Source organism: Dermochelys coriacea, chromosome 3 (genome assembly GCF_009764565.3).
Source record: "Dermochelys coriacea isolate rDerCor1 chromosome 3, rDerCor1.pri.v4, whole genome shotgun sequence".
NCBI classification, from domain to species: Eukaryota; Metazoa; Chordata; order Testudines; family Dermochelyidae; genus Dermochelys; species Dermochelys coriacea.
Window position 1 is genome coordinate 4720702 of NC_050070.1, and position 22991 is coordinate 4743692.

The following is a 22991-nucleotide window of genomic DNA, read 5'->3' on the forward strand; positions in this document are numbered from 1 at the left end:
ATAGCATATGAGTCACCTTGACAATAACACAATTAAATAATAAAAAGAGCTAATTGGCTATCAAGTTCATACTACAAACAGATGCCTCCAGAGTAGTGTTGGGAGCTGTACTTTCTCAAATGGTAGGAGAGGAAGAACACCCAGTCTTGTACTTCAGTAGGAAACTCCTTTCCAGAAACCAGAAGTAAGCTGTATTAGAGAAGGAATGCCTCTCAGTAAAATTAGGCCATGGAAACCTTCTGATACTACCTGCTTGGATGGAGTATCATAACAGACCATGCCCCCCAGAAATAGATGAACTGAAGAAAGAAAAAATGCAAGGGTAACAAGATGATGAAGGCCCTTCTCCTTGTGAACTGGAAAGAGGTCATCTCAGGTTAATTAGAGACATCTGAGCTGTGGATGAAAACAATGTCCTCACTCTAAGTTTTAGGCAACAAGCCAGAGGCAGCTATATCTCGAGCAATTGCAATATGCACGGGAGAGTACACATGGGTAGGGGTTCCTCTTCCTAGGTAGGTCTCCAAGGTACAAGCATTTTCATCTGAGTATTTATGCATTCATTACTCACATAGACACAATAACAGCTGTGTTCTAGTTTACATTTTCTTCACATTATCTTAGTCAACATTGCATTCTATTCTTATCTTAAAGCAAGGTCCCTTGTAATTTTCCCATCAGCTCGCACAAACCCCACTTCTACAAATCTCGCGTTATTAGGTTGGCCTGTTTCTTGCTCTGTCTCAACCAAACTAAAATAACTGCACACAAATCCTTTTTTTCCTTTCACACTTCCACAGAGCCCAATTAAGGGCTGCCACTGACCTTTAAAAACTCCTCTGCTGGTGAGAGATAGAGAGGACGGATGAGACACAAGCTGCAGCAGGGTTAGTAGCAGCAGGGAGAAAAGGCTTTTCTTGGGTGGAAGGCTGTCTTTCCTCTCTGTAGGGAAGACAACCAAGTTACTTGTTGTTTGGGAAAGGACTGGCACCCAGAAGCCAGCGTAATAAGGCATAAGCGTAATAAGCCAGCGTAATAACCCTGGAGAGGGAGCAGGGAAAGGTATTTTACTCTTTTTTTTAATTGTTGTTTTGCTTTAAGAGAACTACTTGGGGCTATCCTGAGGGCCACCTTGTAAACACTGAGAAATAAACCAGAGTGAAGAATAAATAGCCTCCAGAGTAGGACTGATTTACTCCAGGCCCCCACCCCACCCCCCATTGCCCAAGGGAGAAACACTGAGGTCGATGAGGTGAAGGAGGTACCTTACCACAATATATATGTCAAAACAGATAAGGCAAGAAAAATAATTGGTAAAATGACCCCTTCTGGGGACAGGGTGACTCCTTTCAAATTTCTGGTCTTTATGTTCTTCCCCCATTCTTCTCCACTCTCCTATTGTCAATTACCCTTTTATCTTTTATCCCTTGTTCCATAACTTTGCGCAGACTCAGCTTACTTAATTACCTTATCTGTGTATCTATTCTGAACCCCTGACTAAAACATTCTTATGTATAAAGAATAATAACTAACCTAAATATATTTTTGCTTATCCTACTAAAACTTAACCAGTAAAAAAAACCTGTCACTTACTGAGGAACAAAAGGATTTTGTCTACACCCCACTTGTATCACCCAGAAATGCCTTAAAAGTTACCACCTCCTCCCAAAAGAAATATAGTTAAAACATGCAAGTTTATACAACCTACTTTTAACGTGGTGTCCTCTGACTGACTCCTGACTGCTCCTTAATTTCCTGGAACAGCAGAAACGAAACTTAGCCTCCATCAGAGGTTACAGCTCGGAAAAGAGACGACTAAGGGGGATATGATGGAGGTCTATAAAATCATGACTGAGACAGAAAAAGTAAAGAAGGAAGTGTTATTTACTCCTTCTCATAACACAAGAACTCGGGGCCACCAAATGAAATTAACAGGCAGCAAGTTTAAACCAGACAAAAGGAAGTATTTCTGCACACAACGCACTATCTGTCGCTTTTACCTTGTTTACCTTCTTTGGCTAACGGCCAATTCTGTTTTTAGACTTACAGCCATCACTTACCTCACAGGGGTATGATCTGCTGAATCACCATTGTTTACCACCTTCTCTTCTCCACCAACTTGGTTTTCCTGCCAATTTCTAGCGCTACCTGACCTGCAGCTGTCAGCTAATGGTGGAGTGACTCTGGCTTACTTAAAACGGAAGCCAGGAACACAAAAGGGAGCCTGGGGACTTCAAAATGGAGTTGTCTGGTATCACTCTCCACCACTATCCCAGTCTTGGGCCACCCACATAGCTCTGCTGACGCACCTCAATCCTGACCTGCAGCCTGCTTGCCCCCCCGCTATCCCTGTCCTGAGCTCCACCCCCCCCCGAAGCTCCTCAATCCTAGCCCGCAGCACCCCTAACTATCACCCCGCTGGGGTGAATTGATCCTGAGCCACAGATGAACGCCATCAACCCTCCATATCCCTCAGATCCCCATCGCCAGAGCGATAGAGACCTATTCACATCACACAGGAGCGCTGGAACCTTGGGGGGCGGGCACTGAAACTGGAATTGTGCCCCTTGCTCCTCCTCTCCCCCCCAGGCCCCGCCCTCTGGTCAGGCCAGAAGCTGGAGCTGAGCCATGGTAGGAGCTGCCCAGGGAACCCCGGACCATTGTGGGGAGCCCCAGACCCCCCATCTACCCTGGGTGGCATGCCCCAGGGGGTAGGGACGCAGGCCAAGGGTTGCTCTCAGCTACTACACCCATGTTAAAAAGTGGGTGGGCCAAGGCCCCCAGGACCTCTCCCTTGTTTCTAGCAACCCTGACATCCCAGAAGGAGGAGAGTTTGCTAAACTGCTCTTTGATCCTCTGGGTTTGGAGATCACAGAGAGCCCTGGGGCCACCGTCACCTCGTCTGGCCCTCTAGCTCTCCCATCAGAAACCACAAGTGCATTAAAAACCAATGGGTTGTCCTAGGCTACAGTGGCAGGTGAGGCAGTGGGGCCAATACCTGACTCGTCCAAGGTTCTTTAGGGGGAAGGTCCCTCTCTTCTGCAAGCACCTGGCCTCTCTCCATGGAAAACCCTCTTTAAAACTCTGTTATTTCCTGGACAGCCCCAGCCACACAGCCAGGGCTTAGCAAAGAGCGCTCCTGTCCGGGGATGTCACACTAACCGGGACAGGTTGGGCCACATGGGAAAGGGGCTCCTGGCGGGGAGCGGTTTGTGCTGGTGTCTGAACACCAAACGTGTGTCACTGGTGGACTGACTCCTGCTGCCGTTGCGACAGGTACTCTGGAAAAACCTAGACCAGCGAAATAGGTCAGAAATCATTAACCCATCGTTCCCCCAACGCCCGGGCACCGAGCGAAGCCACATGCTGGGGCAGCATAGACGTCACAGGTACCAGACCTACTGCCCCCCGACCCAGGCTGCTGCCTCTTCAGCTGAAGGGAATTTCCCCCGCTGCAGCAGTCTGCGGGCTGATCCCATGTCAACATAGTTACAAATGTAAGTGGGGGAATAGTCTCGCTCTTGAAGGGAACTTTCCTGGCTTCTGCACGACCCCGGTGAAGTGGGCTAGCGAAAGGATCTGAGTCCTTGCTCCCACTTCATTTACCCAGTAGCCTCCCCGCCCTTGAGGGCTCCCCTTCCACTCTCCTGTCTGGCAGAGTCCTCGTAACCCCAACAAGGCTGGGCCCAGGATTCCTGGGGGGCTCGACCCCCAACCCTGCTGTGGTCACCTAGGACAGGGGTTAGGGTGTCCCCACTCCAGGGTACTCTCTCTGCACTGGGCACTTCTCTGACCCACTGACCATTACATACAAGTTAAAGCAAATGCGAGTTATTTAATCAACAATTAATTTTAAAAAGAATAAGGAATAATGGGAAAGGTTAAAGGAAACACATCACCCTGCTCTGTGGCAGGGAACATCACACACAGTGTCTCTGGAACGTCAGGGCAGTTCACAGTCTGTTCCTTGTAAGTCCCCGGCCTTCTTCTCAGGCCCTGGCTGTGCTGCAGGGATGCTATGGGTTGGACACTCGCTCTGGTGGTGGCCACACGCTCTCAGGCTCTAAGTGGTAGGACCCTTCTTCCCAGCGTCGCCCCCGCCCTGTCGGGGTTATGATCCAAGCCTGGCCTGCAGAGCCTCTTGGCTGAGGCGTCTCCCTGTGCTGGACCCACTGCCCAGCCCTCGCTCTCCCCAGCTGCTCACTGCACCCAGCTCCGGACTGCTCCAGCCCCGGCTCCACCACTCAGTCTCTGCACTGCTGCTGCTGCTCTGCCTCCAGCTCCATGGGCTGCTTCTTTGGCCCCTCTGCCTCTGGTTGCTGCAGCTCTGCTCCCAGGACAGGTCTGCTCTGCAGGCTGCTTCTGTGACTCTGCTCCCAGCACTGACCTGCTTCCGGGGCTGCTTCTCTGGCCCCTCTGGCTCTGGTTGCTGCAGCTCTGCTCCCAGGGCAAGTCTGCTCTCTCTGGGCTGTGCCTCTGGCTTTGGGGCTGCAGTTCTGCTCCCAGGACAGGGGCTGCTCTCTCTGGGCTGCTTTTCTGGTCCCTTTGGATCCGGCACAGCTCTGCTCCCCAGCTCAGCTTGGGCCCCTGCTTTCCCCATAGCTCGTCCCCACTCTGTCTGACCCAGGCAATTCCAGCTTACGTGCAGGATGGGACCTCCCTGGCCTCCTTATTAGCCTGCTCCCCCCTATCATTTCAGGCTGACCTGGGGCATTGGCCTCTCCCCATTTGTCCTGGGGATTGTCAGTCTCAGGGTCCTGATTCCCCATCGACTCTTCCCTCTTTTTAGTACTGGGAGCTAGCAACTAAAACATCCCCACTGAATGTTAGTAAGGGGGCAACAGTCCCCTTACACAAAGGCTGGAGGGGGCTCTGACATTCTGTGCAACCCGGCCACCTTGATTGGAACCCCTCTGCTCCGATTTAAACGCACCTTCCTCAGTGGCTAATGAAGAAGTGTGCTGCAGACCCGCGGGCTAGCCCTTCTGAAGGCCTGATTGAAGAGAACGCTTGAAATGATTCCCCCCAGGCCCCAGTGGATGTTTGTCCATCTCCCAGCATCGCCACACAAATCTCCACATTGTACCTCTTTACTCAAGCGGGGCTGCAGGTCACGATTGAGGGGCCTGGACAGGGCTGTGTGGGGAGCCCAGGACTGAGATAGCTGGGCGGGGGCTGCAGGTCAGGATTGAGGGGCTTGGACAGGGCTGTGTGGGGAGCCCAGGGCTGGGATAGCCGGGTGGGGGCTGCAGGTCAGGAGTGAGGGGCCTGGACAGGGCTGTGTAGGGACAGTGGATGCTGAGCACCCACCAATTTTTGCCCATGGGTGCTCCAGCCCCGGAGTACCCATGGAGTCGGCGCCTATGCCCAGCCCTCAGCCCTGACTCCTGCACCCCCCTCATGCCCCCCAGCCCTCTGCCCTGACTCCTGTACCCCCCTGATGCCCCCTAGCTCTCAGCAATGACTCCTGCACCCCCCAGCCCTGACTTCTGAACCCTCCACACATCCCCAGCCCCCCCACCCCATGCCCTTCCTCCTGCACCACCCTCACATCCCTCAGCCCTGACTCCTGCACCCCTCTGATGCCCCCAGCCCCCTGCCCTGACTTCTGCAACCCCCTCGTGCCCCCAGCCCTCTGCCTTGACTCCTGCACCCCCCCAGAACCCCAGCCCTGACTCCTGCACCCCCTCACACACACCCAGCCCCCAGTCCTGACTCCTGCACCCCCCTCCACATCCCCACCCCCACCCTGAGCACCAAAAGGGAGCTCCTCCCCCCTTCCCCCCACATACCCACCTGTACCCCTTGCACCGAATGGGAGCTGCCCCAGGTAAGCTGCTCCACACCCCAACCTCATGTCCCAACCCTGAGCCCCCTCCCTCATTCTAGCTCCTTGCCAGACCCTGCACCCCAACCCCCAGCCTCTTCCAGCACACTAACTCCCTCCCAGACCCTGCACCCCCATCCTCAGCTCAGTGCAGAGGGAGACGAAGAGAATGGGCTAGAACTGGGGAGAAGGTAGGTACCCACTCGATGTGGGCAGGGGTGAGTATGGAATCCTGTTTACCCCCTCCCCAGCCCTGCTGCGCTTGCAGTTTACTCCCGGCCCCTCCCTTGCTCCAAGGACCAACTCTAGCTCCCGCCCACTGTGTTTCTGCCCCCAGCCCCTGACTTGCTCACCCAGTAAGCCGGGACTAATCCTCCCCACATGTCCCACGGTGCTCATCTTGCCCCTGGCCACTACCTAACTCCAGCTGGGGACCAATCCTTCCCCCCGACCATGCCCAGCTGTCAGGGTGGATAAAAATCAATGACTTTTAAAACAAAATAATCAAAAAATTGGATTTTTTTTAATTTAAATTAGATCTAAAGATTGTTTTAATTAATATACATTATATCATGGAATAGGGATTATACATTCTAATTCTATAGTATGAGACAATATATTCATGTCATGTTTAAGAAAAGTTTTCTAAATGAGCTCTAATAGTTCATAGGGACCCAATATTATGGGGTTCCAGCAGCTTCTGTATCGATTATTTAAGTTAATTTTTCTATCTACTCAATGAGACTCAGTGCGCAGTCTAGAAGATACCACCAGAGGTGCTTAGTTTTGCAGTTCTCAAACTGTGGATTTGTGACTCCAGACATAACATGCTTGTTAACAGCAAAAATGTTTTAAAATAAATAAATAATGTATAGAGGTGAGAAATAACAGCCCTCAACACTATTGTCCCTCTGCAAATTTGTGTACACAGGGTCAACCCCTTAACTCTCTTGAAAAGTGAAAAGTTTCAAAAAGTTCAATGAATCGAAGATTATTGAGGGGCACAATAGATCTGGACAAGCAGAAGAAGTCTGGAGATAAATGTGAGAAGTGAGGGACATGTGCTTTTTTGTTAAAAAACAATGTTTGCTGTTGAAGCAAAAAAACAATTGAAATGTCTGTCTGGTAATGTTCTTCTCCTAATATAGCCTGGCAAGAAAGTCCTCCAAATATTTATGATTAACCTTTTCCATTGGAGATAGTTCAACTCCCAATGACAGGTTTCAGAGTAGCAGCCGTGTTAGTCTGTATTCGCAAAAAGAAAAGGAGTACTTGTGGCACCTTAGAGACTAACAAATTTATTAGAGCATAAGCTTTCGTGAGCTACAGCTCACTTCATCGGAATGCATTTGGTGGAAAAAACAGAGGAGAGATTTATATACACACACACAGAGAACATGAAACAATGGGTTTATCATACACACTGTAAGGAGAGTGATCACTTAAGATAAGCCATCACCAACAGCGGGGGGGGGGGGGGGGGGGGAAGGAGGAAAACCTTTCATGGTGACAAGCAAGGTAGGCTAATTCCAGCAGTTAACAAGAATATCAGAGGAACAGTGGGGGGTGGGGTGGGAGGGAGAAATACCATGGGGAAATAGTTTTACTTTGTGTAATGACTCATCCATTCCCAGTCTCTATTCAAGCCTAAGTTAATTGTATCCAGTTTGCAAATTAATTCCAATTCAGCAGTCTCTCGTTGGAGTCTGTTTTTGAAGCTTTTTTGTTGAAGTATAGCCACTCTTAGGTCTGTGATCGAGTGACCAGAGAGATTGAAGTGTTCTCCAACTGGTTTTTGAATGTTATAATTCTTGACGTCTGATTTGTGTCCATTCATTCTTTTACGTAGAGACTGTCCAGTTTGGCCAATGTACATGGCAGAGGGGCATTGCTGGCACGTGATGGCATATATCACATTGGTAGATGCGCAGGTGAACGAGCCTCTGATAGTGTGGCTGATGTGATTAGGCCCTATGATGGTATCCCCTGAATAGATATGTGGACAGAGTTGGCAACGGGCTTTGTTGCAAGGATAGGTTCCTGGGTTAGTGGTTCTGTTGTGTGGTGTGTGGTTGCTGGTGAGTATTTGCTTCAGATTGGGGGGCTGTCTGTAAGCAAGGACTGGTCTGTCTCCCAAGATCTGTGAGAGCGATGGCTCGTCCTTCAGGATAGGTTGTAGATCCTTGATGATGCGTTGGAGAGGTTTTAGTTGGGGGCTGAAGGTGATGGCTAGTGGCGTTCTGTTGTTTTCTTTGTTGGGCCTGTCCTGTAGTAGGTGACTTCTGGGTACTCTTCTGGCTCTGTCAATCTGTTTCTTCACTTCAGCAGGTGGGTATTGTAGTTGTAAGAATGCATGATAGAGATCTTGTAGGTGTTTGTCTCTGTCTGAGGGGTTGGAGCAAATGCGGTTATATCGTAGCGCTTGGCTGTAGACAATGGATCGAGTGGTATGATCTGGATGAAAGCTAGAGGCATGTAGGTAGGAATAGCGGTCAGTAGGTTTCCGATATAGGCTGGTGTTTATGTGACCATCGCTTATTAGCACCGTAGTGTCCAGGAAGTGGATCTCTTGTGTGGACTGGTCCAGGCTGAGGTTGATGGTGGGATGGAAATTGTTGAAATCCTGGTGGAATTCCTCAAGAGCTTCTTTTCCATGGGTCCAGATGATGAAGATGTCATCAATGTAGCGCAAGTAGAGTAGGGGCATTAGGGGACGAGAGCTGAGGAAGCGTTGTTCTAAGTCAGCCATAAAAATGTTGGCATACTGTGTGGCCATGCGGGTACCCATCGCAGTGCCACTGATTTGAAGGTGTACATTGTCCCCAAATGTGAAATAGTTATGGGTGAGGACAAAGTCACAAAGTTCAGCCACCAGGTTAGCCGTGACAGTATCGGGGATACTGTTCCTGACGGCTTGTAGCCCATCTTTGTGTGGAATGTTGGTGTAGAGGCTTCTACATCCATACTGGCTAGGATGGTGTTTTTACGAAGATCACCGATGGACTGTAGTTTCCTCAGGAAGTCAGTGGTGTCTCGAAGATAGCTGGGAGTGCTGGTAATGAAGGGCCTGAGGAGGGAGTCTACATAGCCAGACAATCCTGCTGTCAGGGTGCCAATGCCTGAGATGATTGGGCGTCCAGGATTTCCAGGTTTATGGATCTTGGGTACCAGATAGAATACCCCAGCTCGGGGTTCTTGGGGTGTGTCTGTGCAGATTTGTTCTTGTGCTTTTTCAGAAAAGCAGCATCGCTTACCGCATAACCTCAGCCATGCAGAACACAGTGCCATCCACAACCTCAGAAACAACTCTGACATCATAATCAAAAAGGCTGACAAAGGAGGTGCTGTCGTCATCATGAATAGGTCGGAGTATGAACAAGAGGCTACTAGGCAGCTCTCCAACACCACTTTCTACAAGCCATTACCCTCTGATCCCACTGAGAGTTACCAAAAGAAACTACAGCATTTGCTCAAGAAACTCCCTGAAAAAGCACAAGAACAAATCCGCACAGACACACCCCGGAACGCCAACCTGGGGTATTCTATCTGCTACCCAAGATCCATAAACCTGGAAATCCTGGACGCCCCATCATCTCAGGCATTGGCACCTCTCATCCTCTAATGCCCCTACTCTACTTGCGCTACATTGATGACATCTTCATCATCTGGACCCATGGAAAAGAAGCTCTTGAGGAATTCCACCAGGATTTCAACAATTTCCATCCCACCATCAACCTCAGCCTGGACCAGTCCACACAAGAGATCCACTTCCTGGACACTACGGTGCTAATAAGCGATGGTCACATAAACACCAGCCTATATCGGAAACCTACTGACCGCTATTCCTACCTACATACCTCTAGCTTTCATCCAGATCATACCACTCGATCCATTGTCTACAGCCAAGCGCTACGATATAACCGCATTTGCTCCAACCCCTCAGACAGAGACAAACACCTACAAGATCTCTATCATGCATTCCTACAACTACAATACCCACCTGCTGAAGTGAAGAAACAGATTGACAGAGCCAGAAGAGTACCCAGAAGTCACCTACTACAGGACAGGCCCAACAAAGAAAACAACAGAACGCCACTAGCCATCACCTTCAGCCCCCAACTAAAACCTCTCCAACACATCATCAAGGATCTACAACCTATCCTGAAGGACGACCCATCACTCTCACAGATCTTGGGAGACAGGCCAGTCCTTGCTTACAGACAGCCCCCCAATCTGAAGCAAATACTCACCAGCAACCACACACCACACAACAGAACCACTAACCCAGGAACCTATCCTTGCAACAAAGCCCGTTGCCAACTCTGTCCACATATCTATTCAGGGGATACCATCATAGGGCCTAATCACATCAGCCACACTATCAGAGGCTCGTTCACCTACGCATCTACCAATGTGATATATGCCATCATGTGCCAGCAATGCCCCTCTGCCATGTACATTGGCCAAACTGGACAGTCTCTACGTAAAAGAATGAATGGACACAAATCAGACGTCAAGAATTATAACATTCAAAAACCAGTTGGAGAACACTTCAATCTCTCTGGTCACTCGATCACAGACCTAAGAGTGGCTATTCTTCAACAAAAAAGCTTCAAAAACAGACTCCAACGAGAGACTGCTGAATTGGAATTAATTTGCAAACTGGATACAATTAACTTAGGCTTGAATAGAGACTGGGAATGGATGAGTCATTACACAAAGTAAAACTATTTCCCCATGTTATTTCTCCCCCCCACCCCACCCCCCACTGTTCCTCTGATATTCTTGTTAACTGCTGGAAATAGCCTACCTTGCTTGTCACCATGAAAGGTTTTTCTCCTTTCCCCCCCCTGCTGCTGGTGATGGCTTATCTTAAGTGATCACTCTCCTTACAGTGTGTATGATAAACCAATTGTTTCATGTTCTGTGTGTGTGTGTATATAAATCTCTCCTCTTTTTTTTCTATCACATGCATCCGATGAAGTGAGCTGTAGCTCATGAGAGCTTATGGTCTAATAAATTTGTTAGTCTCTAAGGTGCCAGAAGTACTCCTTTTCTTTCAACTCCCAATGACTTCCTAAATATCTGCTTCAATTCTCTTTGGTAAATGAAATAACCAAACAATCATTCATTTTCTGATATAGCTGTAAAACTCATCTGAAAAGTTTTGAAAATAAAACACGGTTTAAAAGTGTGTAGTGTGTACATTCTGAAAATGAAACCTACATCTATCTCTGAGTTGTGAAGAATATGTATTCAGGTTATAACAACCAACAAAAATGCACTTTTATGTTGAAACCCATGATTAAATCAAGTCTTCCTAACTAGTGATTTAAATCATGATTTAAATCAAATCCACCCTGCCCGCTATGCTCTTGCCCCCGGCCTCTTCATTCCCCAGGGGGGCCCACAAATATGTTTGGCGCTGGGCTCACAAAAAGTTAATCCAGCCCTGGAAGAAAGGGACATGGCAGCGTGGGGAGGGGGGAATCATGAGGAGGGAAGGGAGGAGCAGAGAGGGCAGGAGAGTGAGACTGGCTGCAGGAGATGGGTCAGAGGATATTGCCACAAACAGCCAATCAGTAGAGAGGAAAGAGTCTCCAGAGTGCATAGGTAGAAAGCAGAATTTGGTGCCATCCTTTTGGGTCAAGGAGGCTTTGAAGATGCCTCCCCCACCATCTTCCTGGTGCTGCTGCCCCAGCTCCTGCTCTGGGGAGGGGAGACCTGTGCTTGCAGGGTCTGGCTTCAGCCCACAAACTACTGGGAGGGGACAGTGGGGCCCTAGTTCCCTGGTCCCCCAAATCCTCCAACCCATTTCATGTGGCTACCTAAATATCCACCTTTAACATCCAGCCCCAGGTGTGGGGTTTCATAAAAAGCAACATAGGGAAATAAGAGATGACACTACAGTTGAGATCTGAGGTTGGGGAAGAGCCATCATATGGGGTTAAAACCCCGTAATTCATCGGACTAAGGTTGTTCAGAGTCATGGTAAGCGATCCTTTCAGCCGGGTTCGTTTGCAGCTCCCCGCGGCCCCCTTTGCTCTTGTATTCATTCTGTCTCTGCAAAAATCAAATCCAATTAAACGAGGGTTAGTTGTTTCCAGAGGAGTGTATTAAAAGCAGGAGTTGGGGGAGTGACCCTTTGCTTTACCTATTACTCTTTTAACATAGCAATAAATATTATTTCTCCATCAAGGTCAAAGCAGACAAGCATGGGTGTTGTCCTGGTGCCAGCTGACGGAGGTACTGCTTTAGCTTAAGGGGTGGTGTTTTGTGCTGCAGGGCTCCAAATCGAGTGCAACATGTAACTCCTCAGGTGAATTTCTGATTCAACATGGAATACTTTGTTTTTCCAATTGTTGTAGCTTCCTAGCAGTCAGGAAAGATTTGGGACCAGGGCCTCAGCTGGTGGAGCCACGCTGATTTCTGCTGGCTGACGATCTGACCCTCAATTTCTTTGCTGGGAGAGAAGTCTGGGCTTACCGGCTCGGGATGTTTGCTCCTGCTCTACCGTCATATTCAGCATGGACATCGCTCCAGTGATTGCTTCCAAGAGGCAATAATATGAAGCAGTAACAGCAGCAGGGAAGCTGAGTTCACTGCTGGGTTAAAACCAGCTGGGTTCAAAGCACTCTGCTCCTCTGTCATAGCTGCTCCCCCAACATCTTAGCAGCCTTTAAGGACACATTCCTTGGCTGCCACACCAGATCCCCCATTCCCTGCCAGTCAGGCTCAGACTGGATAAAAGGGAGCCATGCTGGCAGCTACAAAAGTAACACCTCAGGTCTGTTTATGACCTTCCCAAAGAGCCTTGGAGACAAGCGATGCACAGCCGGTAGTGTTGGCTGTCTCAGTTCACCCCTGCAAAGGGGAAAGGGTGGGGGAGCTCCAGAAAGCTGGAAAATGTATGTGTTGAGGTTGGGGGTGGTTCTGCTTGTTACTGGGGTTTACATTAGAAATTCAGGTCTTTCCTCCAGTTGTAGGAATCTACCCAGTATGACAGCAGGCCCAGCCTCTGCCTCAGTTTCCCCTCTCAGAAGTTATTCACACACTGGCAAACAGCTCTGGAGTTCTCATGTAGGAACACTGCTGCACTGGGGTGACTTAGCCAAGTCATCGAGTTGACCCCAGTCGGAGTCAATCAGAGTCCAAAGGAAAACGCCAAACCCTATTTTCCAGCCCAGCCCTTCCTCTGAGGGTCTGTCCTTTCCCCAGCTGGCTTCAGCCCCTCAGTTGGCTCCAGCATCCATCCCTCACTGTCATGGGGCAGCACAGAGGGAACACCCACCCACCCTCTACTACAGGCCTTGGGATCCTAAACAATTGGTCTGCCTCTCCCATATCCCAGACTCCCCTGGCTTCCTTTCCCATGGCCTCTTCCCATGTGCGCATGTAACCCATGCTGCTGTCACTGTTCCTTTAACAGTAGTATAGGATGGTTTGTTCTTTTTGCCAGAGGAGTGAAACAGCTGGCTATAGGCTCCATCTAGTCTGGGACTAATGTGGCGGGGGGGGGAGAAGTTCACAAATCCTTGGGACGTGCTGTCACGGTCTTTCTGGTTCGGGGTACAAATCCAGACCAGCACAGGGCTGTGTCACCATCTTCCCTGTAACCGTGGGTGCCTCACAATGCTTTGCTGTTGTAGCTCCCAACCTGGGCCACTCACAATCAGCCTACCAGCAAGCGGGTCACCCCCTGAATTTCTGTGTGCCAGGCGGCCTGGTTCCGCAGCTCTGACCCCAGTAGCCTGTCTACAGCCCCACTCTGGCTTCCACCAGCCTGGGTTACTACATGCAGGGTGACCACAACACATGCCCAGTCCTGGATTTTCTACAACCCATGGACAATCCAGAGAAATCATATGGTTTGTTTCTTCCTTTAAAGACACCAAAGCCCTTCACAGCTTATTAACTTAACTGGATGTAACTAGACCCTTCCCTTGAAATGCAGCCCTGCATTTAGGTTAAAACTGAAATGAGTCTATTAACAAAATCTACATAGGAGTCATTGAATACAAGGACAAGGAATGTAGATAGAAAGAGTTACAAGTTAAACAAAACAAAATACACTTTTAACAGTCTAAAACTTAATCTAGCAAGACAAAGACTCTGTTCAAGATGGTTTCTCTCATCCACAGTCTCCCGGCAAAATGGTGACTGGCTCTCCCCTTGCTCAAGCTCTCTTTCAGGGGCCCAAAGGTGCTGGTGTTTTTGTTTTCTTAGGTGAAAGAATGTGGGGTTGTCTGCCCCTTTCTTTTATAGTCCATTGAGTCTTGGAAGTTGATTCTTCTAAAGCAGTGGTTGTCAACCAGGGATACAGGGTAGACAAAGGTCTTCTAGGGAGTACATCAACTCCTGTAGATATTTGCCTATTTTTCCAGCAGGCTACATAAAAAGCACGAGCGAAATAAGTACAAACTAACATTTCATACAGACAAAAGGAGAAAGTCAGCAATTTTTCAGTAAGAGTGTGCTGTGAGACATCTGTATTTTATGTCTGATTTTGTAAACAAGTAGTTTCTAAGTGAGGTGAAACTTGGGGGTACACAGGACAAATCAGACTCCTGAAAGGGGCACAGTAGACAGAAAAGGTTGAGAGCCACTGTTCTAAAGAATACCCCTCAAAGCAAAGTTAATCCAAGTCGTGAGGAAGGCGACCTGAAGTCTGGTGGTGAAGGCTCCCTGTGTAAGCCACACACCTACTGGGTGTGGTGTCTTGTCCCATCTAGTGGCACCAAGACCACTTAATGAGAGAGAGATCAAATGAGTCTGCTCTACAGCATTAGCTAACAGCCAGTTGGCTCTTAGCTCATGTGGTAGCGGCTCATGTACTAAGCTCCAGAGGTCCCAGGTTTGGTCCTGCCTGCCAATAACCAGGGTCTGTCAACATTACACGTGCTCTTCTTTTTTTCCCCCACTTGTGTTTGCTGAAATGTAAATTGCTCTGTTCTCTACCATCTCCTTCCCCTGCTTTCTTGAGGACCCTGTTTGCTGGTTATATAAACCCCCATTCCTTTGTTTAGGACAGAGATCTTTAACAACATTTGCTTGGGAGGTGCCATCAGGTTTTCACAAGTAATGTCATAGAGGGGGAACTCTTAACCCTATGTGTAATGTTGCATCATGATCTTATTATCCAGAGAGTTGTTAGTTTTCAAATGGTACCTCATAAGGCATATTTCGTACAAAGATTATTACCATAGCATGTCGGGTGTGAATAGGGGGCTGCTTTGGATCACACATGCTCAGTAGGGCATCTCCAAGGGTGGAGAACCAATTCCACTCCCAAATTGAAAAAAAAAGGGGGGTGTGAACCTGTTCTGCCACTTCAGCCAGCGCCAGAGGGAGACAGCCATATCGGAGGGGCGGTGAAGATCTCTGCCCTGAGGGCTGATGTTCGCAGGCCTGCTTTGACCTCCTGCAGCAAGCAGAGAACTGCCAGGAGAAGGATCCCAGCCCATTCAAAGAACAGGGTGCTTGCTGATTGGACAGCTCAGGAGGGTGTGAGGACATAAATGCCAAATAAGCAGCTCATGCTTCAAATGCATAGGCTTAGTGGCCCGTGTACCTTTCAGTAGTGAAGAAATCTCTTTGTTGGACACTATTATTTTTCTTTGACCGCTACGGCTAGATTCTCACTGGAAAGTATTAAGGGAGACTATGTTAGGCTGGGGAAGACGCTTAAGGAAATTGAGGCTCAGGTGATCTTTAGCGGGATCCTTCCTGTTCCTAGAGAAGGGCAACAAAGGTCTGACAAGATTATGACTGTCAACAGATGGCTTAGGCAGTGGTGCTATAAGGAGGGCTTTGGGATGTATGGCCACTGGGAGGCATTCACGGACAGAGGACAGTTCTCTCGGGATGGACTTCATCTGAGTAGGGAAGGAAATAGACTTCTAGGATCAAGGCTGGCACAACAGATAAAGAGAGCTTTAAACTAGGAATTAGGGGGAGATGGATGGGAGATGTCCAGGAAATCTCCACGCCAGATTTTAGCATTGAGAGGGAAGAAGACGAAGTAAGAAAGGATACAGCCGTGGGTAGGAGAATGTATATAAGGAGCGAGGGCGGTGTGGATACTAGTCTAATAGGTTATACTGGCTGTAGAATGACTGTGCCTAATAGGGTACAAAATGTGAGCGAGTCCAAACAGCAAAAATTAAGATGTTTTACACCAATGCGAGGAGCCTAGGTAACAAAATGGAGGAACTAGAGCTACTGGTGCAGGAAGTGAAACCAGATATTATAGGGATAACAGAAACATGGTGGAATAGTAGTCATGACTGGACTACAGGTACTGAAGGGTATGTGCTCTTTAGGAAAGACAGAAACAAAGGTAAAGGTGGTGGAGTAGCATTGTACATCAATGATGAGGTAGAATGTAAAGAAATAAGAAGCGATGCAATGGATAAGACAGAGTCCGTCTGGGCAAAAATTACATTGGGGAAGAAAACTAGTAAAGCCTCTCCTACGATAGTGCTTGGGGTGTGCTATAGACCTCTGCGATCTAATTTGGATATGGATAGAGCCCTTTTTAATGTCTTTAATCAAGTAAATACTAATGGAAACTGCGTGATCATGGGAGACTTTAACTTCCCAGATATAGACTGGAGGACCAGTGCTAGTAATAATAATAGGGCTCAGATTTTCCTAGATGCGATAGCTGATGGATTCCTTCATCAAGTAGTTGCTGAACCGACTAGAGGGGATGCCATTTTAGATTTAATTTTGGTGAGTAGCGAGGACCTCATAGAAGAAATGGTTGTAGGGGACAAAAGAAAGGTAAGCAGCAGGATACGGACCCTGGACTTCAGGAAAGCAGACTTTGACTCCCTCAGGGAACAGATGGCCAGGATCCCCTGGGGGACTAACATGAAAGGGAAGGGAGTCCAGGAGAGCTGGCTGTATTTCAAGGAATCCCTGTTGAGGTTACAGGGACAAACCATCCCGATGAGTCGAAAGAATAGTAAATATGGCAGGCGACCAGCTTGGCTTAATGGTGAAATCTTAGCGGATCTTAAACATAAAAAAGAAGCTTACAAGAAGTGGAAGGTTGGACATATGACCAGGGAAGAGTATAAAAATATTGCTCGGGCATGTAGGAAAGATATCAGGAGGGCCAAATCGCACCTGGAGCTGCAGCTAGCAAGAGATGTCAAGAGTAACAAGAAGGGTTTCTTCAGGTATGTTGGCAACAAGAAGAAAGCCAAGGAAAGTGTGGGCCCCTTACTGAATGAGGGAGGCAAGCTAGTGACAGAGGATGTGGAAAAAGCTAATGTACTCAATGCTTTTTTTGCCTCTGTTTTCACTAACAAGGTCAGCTCCCAGACTGCTGTGCTGGGCATCACAAAATGGAGAAGAGATGGCCAGCCCTCTGTAGAGATAGAGGTGGTTAGGGACTATTTAGAAAAGCTGGACGTGCACAAGTCCATGGGGCCGGACGAATTGCATCCGAGAGTGCTGAGGGAATTGGCGGCTGTGATTGCAGAGCCCTTGGCCATTATCTTTGAAAACTCGTGGCGAACGGGGGAAGTCCCGGATGACTGGAAAAAGGCTAATGTAGTGCCCATCTTTAAAAAAGGGAAGAAGGAGGATCCTGGGAACTACAGGCCGGTCAGCCTCACCTCAGTCCCTGGAAAAATCATGGAGCAGGTCCTCAAAGAATCAATCCTGAAGCACTTAGAGGAGAGGAAAGTGATCAGGAACAGTCAGCATGGATTCACCAAGGGAAGGTCATGCCTGACTAATCTAATCGCCTTTTATGATGAGATTACTGGTTCTGTGGATGAAGGGAAAGCAGTGGATGTATTGTTTCTTGACTTTAGCAAAGCTTTTGACACGGTCTCCCACAGCATTCTTGTCAGCAAGTTAAGGAAGTATGGGCTGGATGAATGCACTATAAGGTGGGTAGAAAGCTGGCTAGATTGTCGGGCTCAACGGGTAGTGATCAATGGCTCCATGTCTAGTTGGCAGCCGGTGTCAAGTGGAGTGCCCCAGGGGTCGGTCCTGGGGCCCGTTTTGTTCAATATCTTCATAAATGATCTGGAGGATGGTGTGGATTGCACTCTCAGCAAATTTGCGGATGATACTAAACTGGGAGGAGTGGTAGATACGCTGGAGGGGAGGGATAGGATACAGTAGGACCTAGACAAATTGGAAGATTGGGCCAAAAGAAATCTAATGAGGTTCAATAAGGATAAGTGCAGGGTCCTGCACTTAGGATGGAAGAATCCAATGCACCGCTACAGACTAGGGACCGAATGGCTCGGCAGCAGTTCTGCGGAAAAGGACCTAGGGGTGACAGTGGACGAGAAGCTGGATATGAGTCAGCAGTGTGCCCTTGTTGCCAAGAAGGCCAATGGCATTTTGGGATGTATAAGTAGGGGCATAGCGAGCAGATCGAGGGACGTGATCGTTCCCCTCTATTCGACACTGGTGAGGCCTCATCTGGAGTACTGTGTCCAGTTTTGGGCCCCACACTACAAGAAGGATGTGGATAAATTGGAAAGAGTACAGCGAAGGGCAACAAAAATGATTAGGGGTCTAGAGCACATGACTTACGAGGAGAGGCTGAGGGAGCTGGGATTGTTTAGTCTGCAGAAGAGAAGAATGAGGGGGATTTGATAGCTGCTTTCAACTACCTGAAAGGGGGTTTCAAAGAGGATGGCTCTAGACTGTTCTCAATGGTAGCAGATGACAGAACGAGGAGTAATGGTCTCAAGTTGCAATGGGGGAGGTTTAGATTGGATATTAGGAAAAACTTTTTCACTAAGAGGGTGGTGAAACACTGGAATGCGTTACCTAGGGAGGTGGTAGAATCTCCTTCCTTAGAGGTTTTTAAGGTCAGGCTTGACAAAGCCCTGGCTGGGATGATTTAACTGGGACTTGGTCCTGCTTTGAGCAGGGGGTTGGACTAGATGACCTTCTGGGGTCCCTTCCAACCCTGATATTCTATGATTCTATGATTCTATGATCTTGGCTCAAGTGATCATGAGCTAATTCAGTTCAAACTAAATGGAAGGATTAACAAAAATAAATCTGCAACTAGGGTTTTTGATTTCAAAAGGGCTGACTTTCAAAAATTAAGGAAATTAGTTAGGGAAGTGGATTGGACTGAAGAACTTATGGATCTAAAGGTAGAGGAGGCCTGGGATTACTTTAAATCAAAGCTGCAGAAGCTATCGGAAGCCTGTATCCCAAGAAAGGGGAAAATATTCATAGGAAGGAGTTGTAGACCAAGCTGGATGAGCAAGCATCTTAGAGAGGTGATTAAGAAGAAGCAGAAAGCATACAGGGAGTGGAAGATGGGAGGGATCAGCAAGGAAAGCTACCTAATTGAGGTCAGAACATGTAGGGATAAAGTGAGACAGGCTAAAAGTCGAGTAGAGTTGGACCTTGCAAAGGGAATTAAAACCAAGAGTAAAAGGTTCTATAGCCATATAAATAAGAAGAAAACTAAGAAAGAAGAAGTGGGGACGCTTAACACTGACGATGGAGTGGAGGTTAAAGATAATCTAGGCATGGCCCAATATCTAAACAAATACTTTGCCTCAGTCTTTTATAAGGCTAAAGAGGATCTTAGGGATAATGGTAGCATGATAAATGGGAATGAGGATATAGAGGTAGATATTACCATATCTGAGGTAGAAGTGAAACTCAAACAGCTTAATGGGACTAAATCGGGGGGCCCAGATAATCTTCATCCAAGAATATTAAAGGAATTGGCACCTGAAATTGCAAGCCCATTAGCAAGAATTTTTAATGAATCTGTAAACTCAGGAGTAGTACCGAATGATTGGAGAATTGCTAATATAGTTCCTATTTTTAAGAAAGGGAAAAAAAGTGATCCGGGTAACTACAGGCCAGTTAGTTTGACATCTGTAGTATGCAAGGTCCTGGAAAAAATTTTGAAGGAGAAAGTAGTTAAGGACATTGAAGTCAATGGTAAATGGGACAAAATACAACATGGTTTTACAAAAGGTAGATCGTGCCAAACCAATCTAATCTCCTTTTTTGAAAAGGTAACAGATTTTTTAGATAAAGGAAATGCAGTGGATCTAATTTACCTAGATTTCAGTAAGGCATTTGATACCGTGCCACATGGGGAATTATTAGTTAAATTGGAGAAGATGGGGATCAATATGAACATCAAAAGGTGGATAAGGAATTGGTTAAAGGGGAGACTGCAACGGGTCCTACTGAAAGGCGAACTCTCAGGTTGGAGGGAGGTTACCAGCGGAGTTCCTCAGGGATCGGTTTTGGGACCAATCTTAGTTAATCTTTTTATTACTGACCTTGGCACAAAAAGTGGGAGTGTGCTAATAAAGTTTGCAGATGATACAAAGCTGGGAGGTATTGCCAATTCGGAGAAGGATCGGGATATTATACAGGAGGATCTGGATGACCTTGTAAACTGGAGTAATAGTAATAGGATGAAATTTAATAGTGAAAAGTGTAAGGTTATGCATTTAGGGATTAATAACAAGAATTTTAGTTACAAGTTGAGGACGCATCAATTAGAAGTAACGGAAGAGGAGAAGGACCTTGGAGTATTGGTTGATCATAGGATGACTATGAGCTGCCAATGTGATATGGCTGTGAAAAAAGCTAATGCGGTTTTAGGATGCATCAGGAGAGGCATTTCCAGTAGGGATAAGGAGGTTTTAGTACCGTTATACAAGGCACTGGTGAGACCTCACCTAGAATACTGTGTGCAGTTCTGGTCTCCCATGTTTAAAAAGGATGAATTCAAACTGGAGCAGATACAGAGACGGGCTACTAGGATGATCCGAGGAATGGAAAACTTGTCTTATGAAAGGAGACTCAAGGAGCTTGGCTTGTTTAGCCTAACTAAAAGAAGGTTGAGGGGAGATATGATTGCTCTCTATAAATATATCAGAAGGATAAATACCGGAGAGGGAGAGGAATTATTTAAGCTCAGCACCAATGTGGACACAAGAACAAATGGGTATAAACTGGCCACCAGGAAGTTTAGACTTGAAATCAGACGAAGGTTTTTAACCATCAGAGGAGTGAAGTTTTGGAATAGCCTTCCAAGGGAAGCAGTGGGGGCAAAAGATCTATCTGGTTTTAAGATTCTACTTGATAAGTTTATGGAGGAGATGGTATGATGGGATAATGGGATTTTGGTAAGTAATTGATCTTTAAATATTCAGGGTAAATAGGCCAAATCCCCTGAGATGGGATATTAGATGGATGGGATCTGAGTACCCAGGAAAGAATTTTCTGTAGTATCTGGCTGGTGAATCTTGCCCATATGCTCAGGGTTTAGCTGATTGCCATATTTGGGGTCGGGAAGGAATTTTCCTCCAGGGCAGATTGGAGAGGCCCTGGAGGTTTTTCGCCTTCCTCTGTAGCATGGGGCATGGTTGACTTGAGGGAGGCTTCTCTGCTCCTTGAAGTCTTTGAACCATGATTTAAGGACTTCAATAGCACAGACATGGGTGAGGTTTTTCATAGGGGTGGGTGGGTGAGATTCTGTGGCCTGCGCTGTGCAGGAGGTCGGACTAGATGATCAGAATGGTCCCTTCTGACCTTAGTATCTATGAATCTATGAATCTATGTGCTGTATTGCAGTAATGACAAGAGCATGTTTAGATTTATGAGGCGTCTTAGTTAACCCACAAATTGTCTTCTTATGAAGGGAAGTTTTTTTTTGTTTAGTCTGAGCAGCTTTACCACACTGTGGTGTCTTTCCTCCAAATCGGAGCAACTCAGCGTACTGGCATCCCCAACTGTCCCAATTTGCATATTTGTGTTGTTCTCCACAAGCGGGAGTTCTGCTGCTAGAACAGACTGAATCTGCTCACTATCCCTGCACTAAAGTGGAATTATTATGGGTACGGCTATAATCAAAGTTTGGGTGGGTTACACTCAGGCCAGGCCCTTGTTTCCGGCTCTTTAACAGAGCACTGACTCTGCTCTCCCAGGAGCGCCTCTCTGCCTGAACACAGGTTGCTCTTACAAGCCCAGCTCACTAGGTGACATCTACCCTGTCTTTCCATCCCGACTCCATGGAAGACTGGAGAACTGAGCAGGATTATGACATCACAGGTATCAAGGAGACTGAACAGCTGTAAGATAAGAACAGCCACGCTAGGTCAGACCAAAGGTCCATTGAGCCCAGTATCCGGTCTTCCGACAGTGGCCAATGCCAGGTGTTTCAGAGGGAAAGGACAGAACAGGGAATCATCAAGTGATCCACCCCCTGTCCCTGTTTCTAGCCAACAGAACCTAGGGACACTCAGAGCGTGGTGTGGCATCCCTGCCCATCTTGGCTAAGAGCCATTGATGGACCTATCTTTCATGAAATTATCTCGTTCTTTTTTGAACCCTGTTATAGTCTTGGCCTTCCCAACAGCCTCTGCAAAGAGTTCCTTGGGTTGACTGTGCGTTGTGTGAAGAAATACTGCCTTTTGTTTGTTTTCAACCTGCTGCCTGTTAATTTCATGTGGTGACCCCGAGTTCTTGTGTTCTGAGAAGGAGTAAATAACACTTCCTTCTTTATTTTTTCCACACCAATCATGATTTGGTAGACCTCTATCATATCCCCTCTACTTGTCTTTTCGAAGATGAAAAGTCCCCGTTTTATTAATCTCTCCTCATATGGAAGCTGTTCCAGCCCCCTACTCATTTGTGTTGCCCTTTTCTAAACCTTTTCCAATTCCAATATATCTTTTTTGAGGTGGGGAGACCACATGTGCACGCAGCATTCAAGATCTGGGTGTACCATGGATTTATAGAGGGGCAATATGATATTTTCTGTCTTGTTATCCATCCTTTTCCTAATGATTCCCAACTTTCTGTTTCCTTTTTTGACTGCTGCTGCACATTGAGCAGATGTTTTCAGAGAACTATCCACAATGCCTCCACTATCTCTTGTTGAGTGGTAACAGCTAATTTAGCCCCCATCATTTGAGCTGAATAGTTGGGATTATGCTTTCCAATGTGCATTACTTTGCATCTATCAACCTTGAATTTCATCTGCCATTTTCTTGCCCAGTCATCCAGTTTTGTGAGATCCCTTCGCAATCTGCTTTGGACTGAACTAGCTTGAGTAGTTTTGTATCATCTGCAAATTTTGCCACCTCACTGTTTACCCCTTTTTCCAGATCATTTATGAATATGTTGAATATGACTG

The 22991-nt window shown here is 47.3% G+C and overlaps 1 long non-coding RNA gene across 1 annotated transcript; it reads left to right on the forward strand.

Annotated features, from left to right (window-relative positions):
• The first annotated feature begins 11018 nt into the window (after positions 1-11018).
• Positions 11019-22056, forward strand: LOC122459153. Its single transcript, XR_006279652.1, has 3 exons — positions 11019-11029; positions 14126-14130; positions 21925-22056. It is a non-coding gene; the product is annotated as an uncharacterized LOC122459153 (long non-coding RNA).
• Positions 22057-22991: the final 935 nt, after the last annotated feature.